General features: G+C 41.4%; 1 protein-coding gene across 5 annotated transcripts in view; it reads left to right on the top strand.

The window, feature by feature from the left end:
• GRIN2B (glutamate ionotropic receptor NMDA type subunit 2B) overlaps positions 1–22,106 on the top strand; it is a 958,742-nt gene that overhangs the window by 549,633 nt on the left and 387,003 nt on the right. The gene's annotated exons all lie outside the window — the stretch shown is intronic.

Genomic DNA, 22,106 nt, shown 5'->3' with positions numbered 1-22,106 from the left:
TCCATGATGGACAAAAATAGCTTCGAAGGAAAAGAAAAATGTGAAGTTTCTGCTATCACATACATTTGTCTCCTACATATATTATAGGACAATGGTTCCCAACCCCGTCCTGGAGGACCACCAGGCCAATCGGGTTTTCAGGCTAGCCCTAATGAATATGCATGGGGCAGATTTGCATGCCTCTCACTTCCATTATATGCAAATCTCTCTCATGCATATTCATTAGGGCTAGCCTGAAAACCCGATTGGCCTGGTGGTCCTCCAGGACGGGGTTGGGAACCACTGTTATAGGATATCTTGGAAAATAAAGTTTTGATATTTTTGCCTTTTTTTTTTTTTTAGCATTTTATAAAGTATGTCAGTCAAAGTATTGGAAAGTTGTTTTGGAGAGGGCAGACTTGAAATAAGCCAGTATTTCCTGCTGAAATCCATTAGGTTTGAATTTGCTGTTTTTCGGGGGGGGGGGGGGGTTTACAATAATTATAATGGATTAATATTCAAAAGGACTTAAGAACCAGATTCTACAACAGTCGTCGAATGTTAGGCAGCAGTAGCTGACCTACTGCCGCCTAACTTAATTGGAATAAAGATCTGAATTCTCTAATAGTGACCTCTTGTTCAAATCAGCATTTTAGGAAACAATTGAAAATATATTTGTTTACAAGATTCTTAGGAAATTAATGTATTATATTCAACTGTATATGTGCAGTTTTTGAAATTCAATTTTATAGACCACGTAGAACTTAATGGTATTGCGGTATAGAAATAAATTTTTATGTTATGTTTTATTTATGTTAATTGCCTTTAATTGAAGCGATAATTGATTGTGTCATTTAAAAGTAATTAAAATGTCATTTTAAAAAATGGCATCTCCACAAAAAGGGAACTGAGACTATGGAGGTGTCTACTGGTGCCTAAGAGCTCCTTTTACTAAGCTGCGATAGTGTTTTTAGCGCACGCAGAATTTTAGCGTGCGATAAACCCACGCTACACGGCTAATACTCAATTCTGGCATTAGGGTCTAGCGCGCGGGGCAATTCAGTGCGCACTAAGCGTGTGTGAAAACCGCTATCGCAGCTTAGTAAAAGGAGCCCTAAGTATAAACCAGGCATGGTTAATGCTGGCATCGGTAGTCACCTCTGTAGTCATGATTCTTGTCATAGATAGGCACCAGAAATGTAGGCCTTGAAACACTTATATTTCCAGCGCCTAGCCGTGACATGGCCTCGATTCTATAAATATTGCCGTTGCATGATTGACACACTATTGATTCTGCTTTTGAGGGCGACTGCCGATCAAAGCACCCTTTATAGAATGTGTTTAGTGACTATTTCTCCTATGTGTGCTGATAAAAATCCCTCTAACTGTCACAGCAGTATCTAGATCAGTTGTCTCAAACTCAAACCCTTTGCCGGGCCCACATTTTGGATTTGTAGGTACTTGGAGGGCCGCAGAAAAAATAGTTGATATCTTATTAATGAAATGACAATTTTGCATGAGGTGAAACTCTTTATTGTTTATAAATCTTTTCTTTTTGCTAAGTCTTAATAATAATTTTGTAATTTATAGCTAAAGAGACATGATCAAAAAACTTTTATTTTACTTTTGTGATTATGATAAACATACTGAGGGCCTCAAAATAGTACTTGGTGGGCCGCATGTGGCCTCCGGGCTGTGAGTTTGAGACCACTGATCTAGATGGTGCCAGAACAGAGCAAGAGCAGAGCAAGGCCCCTTCTGCCTAACTATGAAGCCCTTCTGCTAAAAGGCATTAAGCATTTAGGACTAGATTCAGTAAATGATGCCCAAACCTGGTCTCTGAAAACAATGCACACTGAGTGCTATTCTATATATGGTGCTCCGAGTTGGGCACCGTTTGTAGCAGTGTCTCTGAAAACTTTTTTTAGCTCTGGCACACTAAAGGCCTCTTTTACAAAGCCGTGCTAATGGCCCTGAAGCCCATAGAGATTTAAAGGGCTTCGGGGCCGTTGCCGCGTGGCAGCTACTAGCCTGGCTTTGTAAAAGAGGCAGTAAGTGGAGCAAATGTTTTTTATGGCACACTAAACAGAGCAAATGATTTTCGCAGCACATTATAATTGAAATGATAAAATTGCAAAACCAACAAAAAATTAAATTTGACAGTTATTTATTTAAAGTTCTTTCAGCTATATGTGGATAATTGTAACAACGGTGAAACTAAAGTAGATAGAATAGAATTGCTCATCAATGTGATGGATGCGCTTGTTTTTGAGTGCAAATTAACTCAAAATGTGGCTCGATAGTCGACAAGCAAACACGCATTTCATCATCCACCATCTGTAGTTGTCCTCTTTATTTCAATTTAATTTCTGCCAGAGCTGAAAATTCAAGTTCGCAAAGATAAGAAACAAATAGTAACAAAGCCTCGATTGCTTTATTGCTCAAGGTAGGATAATTATTGCATAAAACAAAATAAAACTAAAAATACTTGCCGCTAGTTTTCAAGGACCAATCACATAAAAAAATGATGTTGGCTGGGTGGTTGTATCCTTACGCACACAGATGTTCATAACATTGATAGACTCTTGCGTACGCAACGTACATGCCATCTATTCTAGTGTATACTTATGAAAGGGAATTTTAAAAAATAAAGCAAAATTTTGGACTCTCTCGTGGCACATCCGGAATCCCTTCGGGGCACACTACTGTGCTGGGACACACAGTTTGAGAGACCCTGGTTGATAGGATAGCATGTAGGACCTGTGCCCAACTTTAGAAGTGAGGATTTACATCAACTGAAACTAATCCCTTACTAAGGTGAGCTAACCGACTAGCGCGTGCTAAACGCTAATGTGTCCATAGACTAACATGCGTGCGCTAAGTTGATTAGCGCAGTAATCAGTTAGCGCACCTTAGTAAAAGAGGGCCTTAGTATAACTTCTTGCACATAAATTAGGCGAGGATCCCTCAAATTCTTTAATAAGTGCATTTTTAGTGAACACCTCCGACCCACCCATGCCCCAACCCTGGGCATGCCTCCTTACACGCTAAAAGATTTGCACATACATTTTATAGAATAGCGCTTAGCAAGCTGCCTATGCAAAACTAAACTGTTGCTAATTAACACCAGTAATTGATTGTTAGCACCCAATTATCGGTGCTAATCGGTTTGTTAGACAATTAAATTGTTTTCACCTCTTTGGGTGCCATTTATAGTAACATAGTAGATGATGGCAGATAAAGACCCGAATGGTCCATCCAGTCTGCCCAACCTGATTCAATTTAATTTTTTTTTTTTTTTTTTTCTTAGCTATTTCTGGGCGAGAATCCAAAGCTTTACCCGGTACTGTGCTTGGGTTCCAACTGCCGAAATCTCTGTTAAGACTTACTCCAGCCCATCTACACCCTCCCAGCCATTGAAGCCCTCCCCTGCCCATCCTCCTCCAAACGGCCATGCACAGACACAGACCGTACAAGTCTGCCCAGTAACTGGCTTAGTTCAATCTTTAATATTATTTTCTGATTCTAAATCTTCTGTGTTCATCCCACTCTTCTTTGAACTCAGTCACAGTTTTACTCTCCACCACCTCTCTCGGGAGCGCATTCCAGGCATCCACCACCCTCTCCGTAAAGTAGAATTTCCTAACATTGCCCCTGAATCTACCACCCCTCAACCTCAAATTATGTCCTCTGGTTTTACCATTTTCCTTTCTCTGGAAAAGATTTTGTTCTACGTTAATACCCTTTAAGTATTTGAACGTCTGAATCATATCTCCCCTGTCTCTCCTTTCCTCTAGGGTATACATATTCAGGGCTTCCAGTCTCTCCTCATACGTCTTCTGGCGCAAGCCTCCTATCATTTTCGTCGCCCTCCTCTGGACCGCCTCAAGTCTTCTTACGTCTTTCGCCAGATACGGTCTCCAAAACTGAACACAATACTCCAAGTGGGGCCTCACCAATGACCTGTACAGGGGCATCAACACCTTCTTCCTTCTACTGACTACGCCTCTCTTTATACAGCCCAGAATCCTTCTGGCAGCAGCCACTGCCTTGTCACACTGTTTTTTCGCCTTTAGATCTTCGGACACTATCACCCCAAGGTCCCTCTCCCCGTCCGTGCATATCAGCTTCTCTCCTCCCAGCATATACGGTTCCTTCCTATTATTAATCCCCAAATGCATTACTCTGCATTTCTTTGCATTGAATTTTAGTTGCCAGGCATTAGACCATTACTCTAACTTTTGCAGATCCTTTTTCATATTTTCCACTCCCTCTTCGGTGTCTACTCTGTTACAAATCTTGGTATCATCTGCAAAAAGGCACACTTTTCCTTCTAACCCTTCAGCAATGTTACTTACATACATATTGAACAGGATTGGCCCCAGCACCGAACCCTGAGGGACTCCACTAATCACCTTTCCTTCCTTCGAGCGACTTCCATTAACCACCACCCTCTGGCGTCTGTCCGACAGCCAGTTTCTGACCCAGTTCACCACTTTGGGTCCTAACGTTTGAAATCTAGGACTTTAAGTATCGTGCAGCCGCTCTCCACTTTAGCCGTTATATCAAACCAAACCGTTTGATGATCGCTACTACCCAGGTGAGCACCCACTCGAACATTAGAGATACTCTCTCCATTTGTGAGGACCAGATCCAATATCGCTTTTTCCCTTGTGGGTTCTGTCACCATTTGTCTGAGCAGAGCCTCTTGAAAGGCATCCACAATCTCCCTACTTCTTTCCGATTCCGCAGACGGAACATTCCAGTCCGCATCCGGCAGGTTGAAATCTCCCAACAGCAGAACCTCCTTTTTCCTTCCAAACTTTTGGATATCCACAATCAGATCCTTATCAATTTGCTGCGATTGAGTCGGAGGTCTGTAGACTACACCCACGTAGATAGAAGTTCCATCTTCTCTTTTCAAGTTTCAAGTTTATTAGGATTTTATATACCGCCTATCAAGGTTTTCTAAGCAGTTTTACAATCAGGTACTCAAGCATTTTCCCTATCTGTCCCGGTGGGCTCACAATCTATCTAACGTACCTGGGGCTTTGGAGGACTGAGTGACTTGCCCAGGGTCACAAGGAGCAGCGCGGGGTTTGAACCCACAACCCCAGGGTGCTGAGGCTGTAGATCCAACCACTGCGCCACACACTCCTCCTTTTCAGAGCAATCCATATCGCTTCTTCCTCTCCCCAGGTCCCTTGCATTTCGGTCGCTTGGATATTGATCTTTACATAGAGAGCTACTACTCCACCTTTATGACCATCTTTGTCCTTCCTAAAAAGATTATATCCTGGTATGTTTGCATCCCATCCATGTGATTCACTGAACCATGTCTCTGTGATAGCAACAATATCTAGATCTGCCTCTAATATCAGGGCTTGCAGATCATGAACTTTGTTGCTTAGACTGCGAGCATTTGTGGTCATCGCTTTCCAGCTATTTTTCAGCGATAATCTCCTTTTTCGTATGGATTTTTGTGTCGTTTCACTTTCCGTTGCAATACTAAGAAATGAGTTGCTGATATTGCTTATGTTGCAGCCTTTACTACTATCACATCTTTTCTTTTGCCGGGGGTGGTCTCTATAATTGTCCTTCGTACATACACCACCCCCACCTTCTAGAAAAATATTGTCTAAATTTCTCTGCAAGGTTTCTTTTTCCTGCTGTAGTAATATGTAGCCCATCAGTGCAATATAGCTTCTTGTCCTTCCATGTATTTCCCCATCCTCCTATGTACCTGAAGCCTTTTTGATGACACCAGGCTTTGAGCCATCTATTAAAGTCCTCTGTGTTTTTCACTCTTTGCTCTCCTTTTCCATATGCAGGCAGTATTTCAGAAAAAGCTAAAGTCTTTACAAAAGGTTTCACGCCCTCACCAAGCTCCCGAAAAGCTTTCTGTGCTGCAAGTGTGGAGTTGTTGGCCAGGTCATTTGTTCCCAGATGGATAACAACATCAGTGTTAAAATCCTTAGTTTCTTCCTTAATTATAGTCAGTATTTGCCTGGAACTCCTGGTAGCTGAGGATCCTGGAAGACATTTCACTATTTTGGTCTCCTCGCCCTGTGTTCCAAGGTTAATGCCTCTGATGATGGAATCCCCCAACATTAATAGTTTTCTGTTTTTGGCTTTTTTATTTGTACTTAGGGTGCTCTTGTTCCCTTGAGTTTCCTTCATTGGTTCAAGTCCCACCTCCCTTCTGTTTTCCTGAGTATCGCAGTGCACTAGTGGAGCGAAGGAATTCTGTAGAGGTAATAATAGTGAAGGTGGATGTTTCTGTGTTATATGTCGCAGTCTTCCTGAGCCTACTGTGACCCATTTATTCCTGGGCTGTTTTATTCTTTGAGGTAGAGGTGGTAAGTTGGTATGATTTTGTGGAGTGATGGAAGCTGCTTTAATTGTATTCAATTCCTGTTTAAGTTTGCAGAGCTCCTCCTTAATACTGGCAAGTTGAAGACAGATGGGGCAAGCCTTAAGCCTCCAAATAGTATGTCTTGGAATTAAAGCACCACAGTGATTGCATAGAATAAAGGTCATCTTGATTGGTTGTGAAGTGACTTGATTGGTTGTGAAGTGACCAGAAATATAGGCTCTATGCCATCTAAAACACAGTATTTTAAACAAAAATGCAGGTTCTATCAGTGCTACCCTAAAACACAGGATTTATAACAGGATTTTCCCTACTTTAGTCACTCTGAGCCACAGGCACCAGAAATATAGGCTCTATACCACCTAAAACACAGTATTTTAAACAAAAATGCAGGAAGAGGAAATAAGATTTAACAGAGGAAAGAGAAGGATTTATTTTTTTGTGCTTTTTTATATTTTTTTTTTAGTAAGAAACAGGGAGGAGAAGAGAAATTAAGCAGATATAATGCTGAAAACCAGTGAAAAGAGCAGAATATGAAATGCTGAGTAACTTAGCTTTTAGATGTTTACAGGGCAGCCTTGTTCACAGCAATGTCCCAAAGATAATGCAATTAACCTTAGAAGTAAAACAGAGCCCCTCCTTTCTCCACCTAATCAGACACAATGGCTAAAAACTAGTGAGTCAGAAATATAGGCTCTATACCACCTAAAACACAGTATTTTAAACAAAACTGCAGGTTCTATCAGTGCTACCCTAAAACACAGGATTTATAACAGATTTTCCCTACTTTAGTCACCCTGAAATATAGGCACCAGAAATATAGGCTCTATACCACCTAAAACACAGTATTTTATAGAATCTGTGGGTTAATGTATGATGTTCAACTGTTGTACTACTCTCCTGCCTTTGGCATACTATGGGTCTCCAGCACCCAAGGATCAATATTTACATTTGAACTTCCCGTTCAAAAACAAATCCTCATACCATATCAAAGGCTCTTGTTTTTTGTTGCCCTTTCAAGGTCCTCAGGCTGACACTCAGAGGGCCACGGGCCCTTCCTGACACCCCTATCCATACTCCACTATCTCAAAGAAGGGAACATGGTAAAACTAGGGAACATGAATTGTGGGGTAGTAGATTGAGGAATAATGTCAGGAAATTCTTTTTCATGGAGAGGGTGATATGCCCTCCCAAGGGAGGTGGTGGAGATGAAAATGGTGATGTAATTTTAAAAGGTGTGGGATGAACACAAAGGATCGCTAATGAGGAAATAAGTGGTATAAAAAAACAAAACTCAACTGGTTACATGTTTGTTTGATGTGTCAAGTGGTGCTTAGATGGCAACTCCAGCTGTGAAGAACTAAGGTTGGTAAGGGGCACACTTACGTATATGGGTCTGTGTCATATATATGGCAATTCAATTTAGGATGGGCTGGAGAGGGCTTCGATGGAAGCTCCAATAATTTAGAACATGAGGACAGTGCCGGGCAGACTTTTACTATTTGTGTCCAGCAAATGGCAAGATAGTTTGAATAGGCTGGAGTAGGCTTCGATAACAACTCCAGTAATTAGAACCTAAGGACAGTGCCAGGTGGACTTCAAGCCATGGAGTTTATTCAAGAGCTTCCTCTGAGGAATCGTGCCAAAGACTTTGCTGAAATCTAAGTAAATTACATCTAGTGCATATCCTTGATCCAATTCTCTGGTCACCCAGTCAAAGAATTCAATCAGATTCGTTTGGCACAATTTACCTTTAGTAAATCCATGTTGCCTCAGATCTTGTAATCCATGAATTTCTAAGAATTTCACTATCCTTTCCTTCAGCGACGCTTCCATTATTTTTCCAATAACTAAGTGAGGCTTACTGTCCTGTAGTTTCCCACTTCATCTCTGCGAACACTTTTGTGAAGAAGGAACACATCCACTCTTCTCCAGTCCCGCGGATCCTCTCCCGTCTCATTGTTTCTGTTTTTGTGGTGTTGTGTTGTATGCAGAGTCTGGCTTCTTGGCAATTCAGTTTAACTTTTGTCTACATATCTCTATTTTTAGTGTATAGATACTTATCCCATGTTTGACGAGAGTCTGTTTGTGTGAAAGAGGCCAGTTATTCTGATAGCATTGAATGTCTGTAGAATCAATTTGTACAAGTACTAATCCAGTTTGTTTAGTACGAGAGAGTGCTGAAAAGTTCTCAGCATGACCAAGAAGGGAATAATGGGGATCTATGACACTTAGAAGTAATTCCACATATTTACCCCTGGTTGCTGAAACACTGCTCCGCTTCTGCAATCACCTCCGAATCACTTGAAAATTGTTGCCCTTTCAAACTCTTTTTAAGGTTTGCAAACAGAAAATAGTCAGATGGAGAAAGATCTGGTGAGTAGGGTGGATGGTCAATACACAGATCCATTACAAACCACTAAAATAGCTTCTTTTTAATTGTAGCACACAACAAATATGAAAAAGAGGGGAAAATGATCTCAGAAACCTGCTCAGTATATAAGAAATTGAAAACAGTCTGAGACTTATCAGTTCCAGTTTTCAATCATAGATCCTAAAATAAACCCCTCTTACTTGCACATAACTAGGTGAACTCAGACCCCTTATTTAACCCAATATGCTCAAAAATAAAGGTGCACTTTATAAATCCAATTACATTCAATGTGTCAGTTTTTTCTTCAAAAAAAAAATTAGTCAAAACACTTGGAGGGGCATAATCAAAAAAAGCGTCTAAGTCCCCTTTTGGCCTAAGTCCCTAAACGTTCAACCCAGAAGCAGGGAAAGTGTCCATAACCAAAACAAACGTCCATGTTTTGATTATGGCCTTCCTCTGCCTAAACGCCCAATCTCCACTACGTCTAAAAGTACCCCCACAGCACGTCTACACTTTTTAGCCATAATGAAACAAAAACACGCCTAGGCCACAAACGTCCAACAGAAGGGCTTTTAGGCGAAGGAGGAGCCAGTCCTTCGCCTAAAAGCTGGATTCTGTAACCGGTGCCTGTCAAAAACAACACCGGTTACAGAATCCCCCCCCCACCCTCCTGCCATGTCAAACCGCGACCCCCCCCTACGGCAATAGAGGGTTAAGTGACTTGCCCAGAGAAACAAGGAACTGCAGTGGGAATCCAAACCAGCCCCCATGGTTCTCAGGCTACTGCACTAATCACTAGGGCAGGGGTGCCCACACTTTTTGGGCTTGCGAGCTACTTTTAAAATGACCAAGTCAAAATGATCTACCAACAATAAAATAAAAAAAAAAAAACCACAACGCACACTGTACGCATACAATTGTTAATTATCATTTCTATGCACTGTCACCTCAGTAACAACCATACAAAAATAGACAAATACCCACCCCCTCCCTTTTTACTAAACCACGATAGCAGTTTTTAGCGCAGGGAGCTGCGCTGATTGCCCAGAGCTGCTCTCGACGCTCATAGGCTCCCTGCGCTAAAAACCTCTATTGCGGTTTAGTAAAAGGGGACCATATTGTAAAATATAGAGAGCAGATATAAATTCAGACACATTTTGATCACTAAATTTAAAATAAAATCATTTTTCCTACCTTGTCTGGTGATTTCATGAGTCTCTGGTTGCACTTTCTTCTTCTGACTGTGCATCCAATCTTTCTTCCCTTCTTTTAGCCTGTATGCTTCCTCCTGACCTCATTCCACCTCCCCAACGTTTTCTTCTTCTCTCCCTGCCCTCTCTTTCTTTCTCTCTTCATGCCCCTTTATTTTTTTCTGTTTCTCTTCTTTCTTTCTGTCTCCCTGCCTGCCCTCTTTCTCCCTCCCTGCCCTCCCCCAAGCCACTGCCACTGCCATCGGATAACAGGCCCCCAAAGCCGCCTACCGCCGGCCAAGCTCTCCTTGCTTCGGGCCCACCAGCATTCCTCTCCCCGACGTCAGTTCTGCCGTTGGAGAGGAAGTTCCGCTGGCCAGAACTTCCTCTCCGACGGCAGAATTGACGTCGGGAAGGCTGATCGGCCCAAGATCGACCTATTGGAAGAAATGCTGCCGGGTCCTGCCTTTGAGGAAACAGAAAGTTGGCAGGACCTGGCAGCAAGAAGAGCAATCACAAGCTTCACTGACCTGTCTCCCGCTTTAGCCCGCGAACGGGGCTCTAACATGTGCGTGCCGGCTTCCCTTCTCTCCCCCTCCCCGCCGGACATAACTTCCGATTTCAGAGGGAAGCGAAGGGAAGCCGGTACAAGCACACGTTAGCCCCCGGAGCATAAGTTCTCCAAGCCGTTTTTTTTTTTAAATGTTGAGCAGCGGAGGCAGCAGCAGAATTCAGGAGCAGGCCAGTCAGGAGGGGAAAAAAGAGAAGGGAAGAAGGGAACCCGCTCTGCGATAGACTGGGGTCGCCTGAGCGAGCATCGACGCATTGGGCACCCCTGCACTAGGGGATCCTTTTACTAAACGGCAGTAGAGGTTTGTACTGCGAGCCGGCAAGATAAATGCTATGACACTCATAGGAATTCTAAGAGCATTTAACTCACTGACCCGCAGTAGAAACCTCTACTGCTGTTTAGTAAAACCCAGCATAAGTTACTCCTCTACTATAGCCTATACTTCCCATAACAATGGCATGTTCTAGAATGGGAAGAGGTACATTTTGGCAAATTAATGCAGATTGCGGCCTGTTTCTAAAATAATAGTATTTTAGTACCGGTGGGCTAGATTTTCATGGACAAGACCTTAAGTAAATTTCTAATCTCCTATCATTTAAACCTGAAATGTCTAGGTCATTGGCAAAGTGTTTCCTATTGGATCTTGTTTAGAATCTTTCACTGCTGGTTATAACAGATATTACTACTACTTATCATTCTATAGTGCTGCTAGACGTATGAAGTGCTATACATTAAATCAATCAAGAGACAGTCCCTGCTCAGTAGAGCTTACATAAGCATCCAAAGCTTGCATGCTCCTCTCTGGTTTGAGATGTTGGTCAGACTGGTGGGGTTTATTCTTTCCAGTGCAGAACCTACATGGCATAACCCTTTGATTTTGCTGGCTAATCCTTTATTGATATACTTGATCAAAATCCTTGAAGTTTAGAAGTTTTGGACCACACAGGAACTATATTCTCTATGTCAGAAATGGTCACTTCCACACTGGTAATGCATGAAGGTATCCTTCAGTCAGAAGTGGTAGAGTATGCCCATTTCCCAGTAGAAGATAAGCAATATTTTGGGAAGAAAGTGACACCAAAGATTTCTTTTAAGAAATTCTATCTTAGAGCATTCAGCATTTTCTATCTGACCGATAGAGAGAAGCTTACAAACTGCACATACCCAATTTTTCAGTGAAAGCATATACCTACTTTAACTTTGACAGATCCGTAAGAAAAAAGCACTTGCAGATGCTTGCATCAGTATGTTCTTTTTCCAATTAAAATAATGTACATATTTCCAGATCCCTTCCTTCAGATAAAGGCACTAGTCAAAGAGCTCATTTTCATGTGTAAAACACAATTTAACCTGTGGAAACAGCCTTGACCCATTACTTTTCCTGGGGGTAGCAGAGGCATCGCTGTGTTTTCTACAGAGGTGAGCCGTCCTAGTAAGATATAGCAATGTTCAGAAAATAAGGAAAGTAAAATATACAGTGGGTGCAGACTGTCCCCTATGAAGATTCAGAACATATCTCTGATTCAAAACATTTAAAGCAAGGAAAGAACATTAAAAATAAAAAGACTTGCCGAAAAGCAACATATAAGTAGTGAGAATTAAAGTTAAGAAAGGTCCAAATAGATTTTTCTAAAGAAGTAATCCTGGGCTGCTCTTTGAACAGAATCAGAAATAATATCTCTCTCCATTGGAGCCACAGCACATAAAATGAATGTGCCTTATCCGGATCAAACTGGTGCAGTCACTTCAGTCTATTAATCCTTTCACTGCTGCTTCAGAGAAGGAATATTGGATCTTGCACAGTCCAGCAAGCCAGATGCTTTTCTATTAGTATTCTGGGAGTCAAAGTAATTTTGGGATTTTAAATGAGCTCTTCTCGCCACCGTCTACTGGGGTATAACTTCCCTATATGAAGATAAGTCTTGAAGTTCATCGTAAAGTGTTGATCCTCCTGGGAACTACATGCTCGGCATTGAAAGTGCTTAGATTGACTTTGTTGAGAGGGGAAATGAAAGAGAGAGGGAGATGGCAGAAAGACAAGAAACAGAAGGAATACACTGACACAGAGATAGATGAATGGAGGGAAAAACTTAGAAGGCTTTTGTTCAGGGACCTCCTGAATAGAGAATGATACGGGGGACAAATTTTTCCCCGTCCCCGCGGGAACTCATTTTTCCATCTCATCCCCCTCGAGTTCTTTTCCTGTCCCGGCTCCATTCCTGCAAACTCCATCCTCATCTGCACAAACCTTGTGTGGTTAAGGTAGAGGAATGGGACAGGGACAACAATAAAACTGACGGGGAAATTGAGTTCCTGCGGGGACGGGGACAAATGTGTTCCCATATCATTCTCTACTCCTGAATGCCTTGCTATAAGGTCCATACTGTTAGTACAGGGCTGCTTATGGGCTTTGAGCCTATGCCTGTATGCTTTGTGATGAAGCCTTTTGACTGGAGAACTACCATGGTACATCATTAGAACTCTGAAGTATATCTCTTACCCCTAGTGAAAAAGAGCCCCATCTAAATAAAGAACAGAAGAAGGACCATACAGTCAGGGGGTTTTTTTGTTGGTATTTTTACTTTCAGGTGAGGCTCTGATAACACTGATGGTATTGTTGTAGGCACTGAACTAATTTTTTCCATTCTGGTCCTTTTAATGCATCATCTGTTACACCAGTATTGTGACCCCAAAACAGTTCCACCAATGCACTACAGGATCAATATTCAATGTGATTTAACTGACCAGAAATTTCTTCTGGCATATTAAATTGCCTTTTTGAGGCTAACCAGTCATTTGCAGTGGCACGTAACTGGTTATTGTCACTGAAAATAACTGGTTAGCCCCAAACACAAAACTGACTTTTTAGGATCATTCTGTGCACATAGTCAGCACTTGGCTGGTTAAGTGTTTATATTTATCACTTTCCTTCTATTAGTTTTAAAAGTATTTCCCTATAACTTCATTGAGTGACCCTAGTCTCTGTCATTTTTGATGGAGTAAAATATCAATCCGCTTGTACTTATTCTACACCACTCAGGATTTTGTAGACTTCAGTCATATCTCCCCTCCGCTGTCTCTTTTCCAAGCTGAACAGCTCTAACCTCTTAGCCTTTCGAGAGAAGTTCCATCCCATTTATCATCTTGGTTGCTGTTCTTTGAACTTTTTCGAATTCCTTATATATCTTTTTTTGAGATAAGATGACCAGAATTGAACACAATACTCAAGGTGAGGTTGCACCATGGCATGATACAGAGGCATTATAACATTCTTTTTTACTATCCCTTTTCTAATAATTTTTTTTTTTGGCTGCTGCCACTGCTGCACATTGTGCGTAAGGTTTTAGCATATTGTCTATTGTGCCATCCAGATCTTTTTCTTGGGCCCTAGCATGTGATAACTATGATTTGGGTTATTCTTCCCAATGTGCATTAATTTGCATTTGTCCACATTAAATTTTATCTGCCATTTGGATGCCCACTCTTCCAATTTTCTAAGGTCTTCCTGCAATTTTTCACAGTCTGCATGTATTTTAATAATATTGACAGTTTAGTGTCATTTGCATATTTAATCACCTTACTCATCTTTCCAATTTCCAGATCTTGTATTAATATGTTAAATAGTATTGGTCCCAGTACAGACCCCTACAGCACACCACTATTTACCCTCTTCCACTGAGAAAAATAACCATTTAACTCTACCCTCTTTTTTCTATCCAATAACCAATTCTTAATGTACAACTGAAAATTGCATCCGATCCCATGACTCTAATTTTCTCAGAAGCCTCTCATGAGGAACTTTGTCAAAAACGTTCTGAAAATCTAGATACACTACATCAACCGATTCACCTTTAACCACATGTTTATACAAGCAAATTGGTAAGGCAAGAACCCATGCTGACTTGTCCCATTAAACCATGTTTGTCTACTTGTTTCACAATTTTATTTTTTTAATTGTTTCTATTTTGCCCAGCACTGAAGTCAGGCTTAACGGTCTGCAAGTTCCCAAATCTGCCCTGGAACTCTTTTAAAAAATTGTCAGGCACTGCAAAAGATTTTAACTACAGGTTAGAAGATTTTAACTGCAGATCAGCAATTTCATGTTTGAGTTCTTTCAGTACCCTGGGATGCATACCATCCAGTCCAGGTGATTTATCATGCTTTAACTTGTCAGTTTGACTTAATTCATCTTCCAGGTTCACCAAGATTTATTTTAGTTCCTTCACAACATTACCCTTGAAAACTATTTCCGGTTCAAGTAGATCTCTTACATCTTCTTCTATAAAGATTGAAGCAAATAATTTATTTAGTCTCTCCACTGAGGCCTTATCCTCCCTGAGCACCTCTTTTTCTCCTTGATCATACAATGGTCCCATGGATTAAGTCGCAGGTTTTCTGCTTCTGATGTACTTATAAAAGTTGTTACTATGGGCTCCTTTTACGAAGCCGCGTTAGCGGTTTTAGTGCACGCAGATTTTTAGCATGCACTAAACCCACGCTATGCAGCTAGAACTAACGAGCTCAATGCTAGCGTTAGCGTCTAGTGCGGCTGGAAGTTTATCGCATGCTAATGTGGCTTCATAAAAGGAGCCCTATGAGTTTTTGCCTCTTTGGCAAGCTTCTCTTCATATTCTTTTTTAGCATTCTTTATCAATACTTTGCATCTAACTTGCTAGTGCTTGTCTTTTCTTATTTTGGATACTGTTTCCATTCTTTAAAGAATGGCTCTTTTGGCTTTAATAACATCTTTCACTTTACCTTTTAACCATGCCGGCTCTTGTTTTCTCTTCTTTCTTCCTTTGTTAATATGTGGAATACATCTTGTCTGGGCTTCCATGATAGATTTTTAAATAGTGTAAACACCTGTTTACAGTCCTAACCTTTGTTCGAAAGGACAACTACAATAAAATGAGGAAAATGGCTAAAAATAAACCAAGGGCCTCGTCTATCAAACTGTGCTAGCAGTTTTTAGTGCAGAGAGCAGCGCTGAATGGCTCGTGCTGCTCCTGATGTTCTCAGGAACTCTATGAGCGTCGGGAGCAGTGCGGGCCATTCAACACCGCTCTCTGCATTAAAAACTGCTAGCTCAGTTTGATAAAAGAGGCCCTTAGTTTATTTTTAGCCATTTTCCTCATTTTATTGTAATTGTCCTTTCGAAAATTAATTGCTGCTATGTTAGATTTCTTTAGTGATGTCAATCCAGGTGTCAGCTCAAATTTGATCACGTTATGATTACTATTTCCAAGCAGACCCAACAAAGTAACCTCTCATACTATACCGCTAAGGACCAAATCTAAAATAGCTCCCCCTCTTCCTGGTTTCCTTGACCAGTTGTTGCAAGAAGCAGTCATTTTATGACATCTAGGAATTTTACCTCCCTAGCACTCCCTGATGTAACATTTATCTAGTCAACATTGGGGTAATTGAAATCGCCTATTATTTTGCTGCTGCCCAATTTGTCAGCTTTCCTAATCTCTGTAAACATTTCTTCATCAGTCTGCTCATTCTGTCCAGAGGGACAGTAGTATAGCCCTACCTGTATATTCATTCCCTTTATATGTGGAATTTCTATCCAGAATGTTTATTTTGTTTGATTCAATTCCCTCTTTAACATATAGCACAATCCCTCCTCAAATGTGATCTACTCTATTATTGCACTATACTTTGTACCCTGGTAACAGTGTTCCATTGATTGTCTTCATTCCACCAAGTCTCTGAGTTGCCTGTTATATCTATTATATCTTTATGGGGTAACCCATAGGTGGTTAAGTGTGAATATCTCATTTAACCAGCTATTAATTTGCAGGAGAACAGTGGGATTGGAGTCTTTTTCTTAACTTTGTATACAGTAGACTCTCAATTGGGATTGGTAGATGCCAGAAAATGTAGTTTCTAGTTGCTTGAGAGTTACTATTAAAAATAGTTGTGTCTCCCTTCCCATCTCACTTTTCTGGTCTGAGTCACTCTCTCTTCCTCTCATTCCCCACCCTCACATGTAGGTCCAGCATATGTTCCTCCCTTCCCACCCTCCTTTCTCTCTCCCCCCCCCCACACACTTATGGCTCCAGCATCCATCTATCTGCCCTCTCCTGCTCTTCACCCTGCAGGTCCAGCATCCATGTCCCTTCCTTAACCCCCACACACTGTTAGTCCACCTCCCTGGGTCTGCCCTCCTTCCCTCCACATGAGTAGGGATGGTATCTCTTACCTGAGGCTCTCCCAAAGCGGCATGAAGTCAGCAGAGGCAGAGCTGTAAACAGGTTGCTTGCGACCAGCCCTGGCAGGGCCTTTCCTCTGCCATATTGGAAGTAACATGGCAGGGGAAAGGCCCTTCCAGGGCTGGTTTCGAGCAGCCTGTTTTCAACGCTGCATCTGCTGACCAGGGGTTGTCGGGTCGGGACCGACTGCTGCTGCTGCTTTGGGAACTGTAACATAGAAACATAGAAATAGACAGCAGATAAGGGCCCACGGCCCATCTAGTCTGCCCACCTTAATGTCCCTCCCCTACCTTTGCCCTGTGAATAGATCCCATGTGCCGATCCCATTTGGCCTTAAAATCAGGCACGCTGCTGGCCTCAATCACCTGTAGTGGAAGACTATTCCAGCGATCAACCACTCTTTCAGTGAAAAAGAATTTCCTGGTGTCACCTCGTAGTTTCCCGCCCCTGATTTTCAACGGATGCCCTCTTGTTGTCGTGGGACCCTTGAAAAAGAAGATATCTTCCTCCGCCTCGATGCGGCCCGTAAGATACTTGAACGTCTCGATCATGTCCCCCCTCTCTCTGCGCTCCTCGAGCGAGTATAGCTGTAATTTGTCAGGAAGGGAAGGCGAGTTATCTGGTCAGGACTGGCTGCCACTGTTGTTTCAGGGGCTGGATGGAGGGAGGGAAAGGGTTGTCGGGTCAGGACTGGCTGCTGCTGTTGCTGCTGCTTTGGGGGCTAGAGGGAGGATTATTTGGTTTTTTTGCCGATTAGTTGAGAGTGTCGGTTGGTTCAGTACCGGTTAACTGGGATTTACTGTATTTTGTAGCATTTTTGATGTGAAGAAGAGGCATGTTATCTCTGCAGATACAACTTATATTCCACCAGAGTCACTACACTTACATCACCCACTCTCCAAGTCACTTCACTAGCTTCCCATTCATGTCCGCATACAGTTCAGACTTCTCTTATTGACCTATAATTGCGTTCACTCTATAGCTCCTCAATATTTTTCTTCTCTTGTCTTTCCCTACACTCCTCCCTGGAAACTCTGTTCATCGAGCAAGTCTCTCTTATCTGTACCCTTCTCCTCTACTGCCAACTCTAGACCACGTCCCTTCTCTTTTGCTGCACCATATGCCTGGAACAAACTGTCTGAGTCAGTACGTCAAGCGCCGTCTCTGGAACTATTCAAATCCAGACTAAAAGCCCACCTCTTCAAGAATGCATTTAACTCACAGTCCCCTTACCCTAAGCACCCTGAGAAACTCCCTAAGCCCCTACTTGTCCTGTTGTCTGTTAGATTGTAAGCTCTACTGAGCAAGGGCCATCTCTTAAATGTGTTACATAAGAACATAAGAATAGCTTGTTCTCACGGTGGCCAATCCAGGTCACTAGTACCTGGCAAAAACTCAAAGAGTACTACTACTACTATTAATTATTTCTGTAGCGCTATCAGACACAGGCAGCGCTGCACAGAGTCACAAAGAGTAAGAAAAAAGTCCCTGCTCGAAAGAGCTTACAATCTAAAGAGGCAAGCCAGACAAACAGGATGTCATGGATACAGTTAAGGGGAACGATTAATCAGCGGGTTGTGTTGGAGGGCAGAGGAGTAGGATTAAAGATTGAAAACTATATCAAAAAGGTGGGTTTTCAGTCTGCTCAGGTAATTTATTCCAGGAATAGGGGGCAGCTAGATGAAAGGAATGAAGTCTGGAATTGGCAGTGGAGGAGAAGGGTAACTCTAAGAGCGACTTAACTGAGTTCTCTGGGAGGTGTATAAGGAGAGAGAAGCGAGGAGAGATATTGAGGGGCAGCAGAATGAATCATAGGCGTCGGAATGGGGGGGGGGCCCCGGGCCGTGGCCTCCCAAAAAATTGCCCGGCATTAGGGGGAGCAAATAGGGCAGCTGCCCTATCTACTGCCGTAGCCTGCAAGCAACTTCACCCATGCTCTGGGGCTCTTTTGGACTTTTCCACTCTTTCTCATCTGAGTGTTGTGTTTGTGGTTTGACTCTCCTGTGTTACCCTATGCAAATATAAAAGAGAAATATATAAATATTGAAAAAAAAAAAAATTAAAGATAAAAGAACCAGTGATGATCTGACACACAAAGCTTAGGGCAATGAAAGTTTGAGCCCGGAGTGCTGTTGCTGAGGTTCTATAGTTTTGAAATCGATACACTTGAGACTATTAAATGGAACGGCTTTATTTTTTTCAGAACACCGTGTGAGGATTAGCCTTTAGCAGAAGAGAACCCAATTTGAGGAGGCAAAAACAACATTAAAATAACCTGGTGCCCTCATGTGAAAAATACAGCAACAGTAATTAAGGCACACACCTATCCATATAAAGAGCATAGCACAAAGGCCAGAGCTGTCACCTTCTGTGGCCCAACATTTGTCAGGAAGGCCACTCAACTCTTCCCTAATTTTCATTAATGTTTATGCAATTGCAAACAAATTTCTTGCCAAAAGGACATGGGAAGAATATGACTCATTGCATCAGGTTTCCCACTGCATCTTTCTGGAGGCCTTTTTCATTTGTTTTTATGTATTGTAGATTTGCCCTGGTGTATCATTTTCCACGTAATGATAACCAGTTAATCACTCTGATCTGTACTGGAGTCCAACCCCTGCTGTTCAATTTTGCCATACTTGCTTTTGCTTTTGCTCTGAATAACATGGCTAGGAAGAAGTCAAAACTTTCTTTCTCAAAGTGCTTTACAGAACTGCTGCTTTAGGCAATCCTTTATTCTCTTCACCATTGAAGTCCAATGCGTAAAATTCATGCTAAAAGAAAATTTAGCATACACGTCCTTAAAAATTCCACATGAATGCTGAAGTGCCACTTAATTGACTAAAGTAATTGACCGACGTAAGTTTTAACAAGTGGGTGGTAAAAATGATCACAGCAGCATGTAAGTAGTCTGTCTGTTAACCCATCAAACGGTAGCTTTTAGCTGGTAATAGGGCAGAATTCAAAGCCATACATTTGGATAATAGTTGTCATTATCTGGATAAATGGCTTAGCTGGGCTTATCCAGGAATATTGACTGACGCTGTCCAGATAGTGATACTATGGTGTTTACTTTAGAAGCTCTATCGGTGTTTTAGACTAGGGAGGGCCCAAAAGATGGATGTCAAACACTGAATGCAATGTTAAAAAATGGACATTCATATTTAGACCTGTTATTGGCAAGTCCAGGTTACAGAAAGGTGCACTCCAATTGAGCAATTCTTCGCCGAATGGAGCAAGGGAAGTCACAGTAGGTATTTTCCTGTCCCTTGAGGGCTTATAATAATAATAAAAAAAAAAGAAACAAAAAGCTTCATGGAGATGTGAACCCATGATCTCTGGATCCCAGCTCTGAGTCATTAACTAGTCCTCCATATGGATGGCTATAGGACAATTTTATAACATGGATCTTCCTATACTGCCACATAAGACATCCACGTCACTTGTTGTGCCTCGTTCAGAGTTTAGGTTCAGTTTGTAAAATTGAGTTTCATGCTGGACATAGGCAGCACTTGGACATTCATTCCTCATGTATTTTAGAACAGATCTTCTTCTAAAATACACGAGACATGGACATCCGCATCTGATGTAGAGACTTGGATGTCCTTTCTAAAATTCTGATCCACATATTCTGTGTCGTAAAGTAATTAAGTAAAGAGCTCATTTTCAAAAGAGAAAACATCCAAAACAGGCATAACATGGCATTTGTACGTTTTTCTTGCTAAACATCCAAATCAGTTTTCAAAACCCTATATAACAAGGATACGCATTGAAGGCATGTTTGGGGCGGGCTTGGACATTTTGCAGCGATAAACATTTAACAGAACATCCGGGGCACCATTTTTTAAAAATTTTTTTAGGATGAGTGTGACAGTTTTTATTTGCTTAGTTCCTCTTCTTATTTATTTATTTTTTTTTTTTTAATCTTTATTGATTTTTAAACTTTGACAATGTAATACAATTATCTGAACCTAAATATTTCATAAAACGCATTGTTAAACATACAATTTATACTTAGAACAATCATTTTCTCCCCCCCCTTACCAAATTACTACAATAAGACAAATTATGTACCATTTAGATATTTTGGGCTAGACCTGTTTTAAAAACAAATAAGGACCAAAGGTGCCCAAACTGACCATATGACCACTGAAGGAAATAAGGCATGGCCCTACCTTGCGCCCCCCAGTGGTCACTGACTCCCCCTCCCACCACCCAAAGATGTAAAAGAATACCAGCCTGTACACTTCTCCCTCCGTATTCGCTGTGATAGGGGATTAACAGAACCGCAAATACAGAAAAACCGCAAATACCTTTTTCATATGTTATTCGCTGTTTTCTATTAAAAACCATCGTGAATATGGTGAAACCGCAAATAACATGGTGTGAGATCTGGCCTGTTCCTGAAGGAGAGGCAAAACACGGTGAAGAAAGTGCTGGGAATCAGCGATTTTTTTTTCTGTAAACGCTTGGAATCGGCGATTTCTCTATGCAAGCTGATGTAATTTCGGGGGAGGAGCCAGCAAGTTAAAAACCATGAATAATTGAAACCGCGAATGCTGAAACCGCAAATACAGAGGGAGAAGTGTATTACAGCTTCAAATGATCACAGACACAGCTCAGCAGAGCAGAGGGGCACTCAAAGGGGTACTGCAGTGAACGTCACATATAAAGTCCGAGGTACACATGTCACTATAACTTGATTATATTGCATGATGAACCCTCCAAAATCTACTGTACCTACATAAAGATGACACCTGCAGACTTATTGCATTGTACAGGTGGGTACAGTTTCAAGTTTCAAGTTTTATTGGGATTTGTTATCTACGCAATATCATATATTTCAATGCGTATAACAATTGTTTTTAAAATAACAATGTGGGGAGGACAAAACAAGATAATATAGACAAATTTTGGCATTCTATTACAAACTGGTACAAAAGGCAAAAGGGGTGAACTACACATTTTTTAAGAAAAGAAAAAGAAACATTTAAGGAAAAAAACACATATGGAGGGGTCATGGAAAACATATATGGTAGGATCTCAAATCCAAGATATAAAGTGAAATAAAGAGTATTTTGGCGACCTACACATAACACTCATTAAAAACTGGGATTTAATATTTGTAGGTAACAGTAAGTGTTGGGTGGGTTTGGGAGGGTTCACTATACAATATAAATATATGTGAACAAGTTTTTAATGTGTCGGTCCCTCTAGTACCTCCTAAAATGCCCCTCAGCTCAGCTGAGCTGTCTGTTTGACCAGTGTGCTTGCTAAGAATTCTGGTTGCTTGTATGTCCCAATGGTTAGTTTTTATGCAATTTTCTTTTTGACATTCTTTTTTTTTTTTTTAACATCATTTTTATTAAAGAGTCCACAAGAAAACAAGCATGGTTCCATA

Source organism: Geotrypetes seraphini, chromosome 2 (assembly GCF_902459505.1).
Source record: "Geotrypetes seraphini chromosome 2, aGeoSer1.1, whole genome shotgun sequence".
NCBI lineage: Eukaryota > Metazoa > Chordata > Amphibia > Gymnophiona > Dermophiidae > Geotrypetes > Geotrypetes seraphini.
The sequence above is the reverse complement of the archived record's forward strand: the minus strand, read 5'-3'. Positions and strand labels throughout refer to the sequence as shown.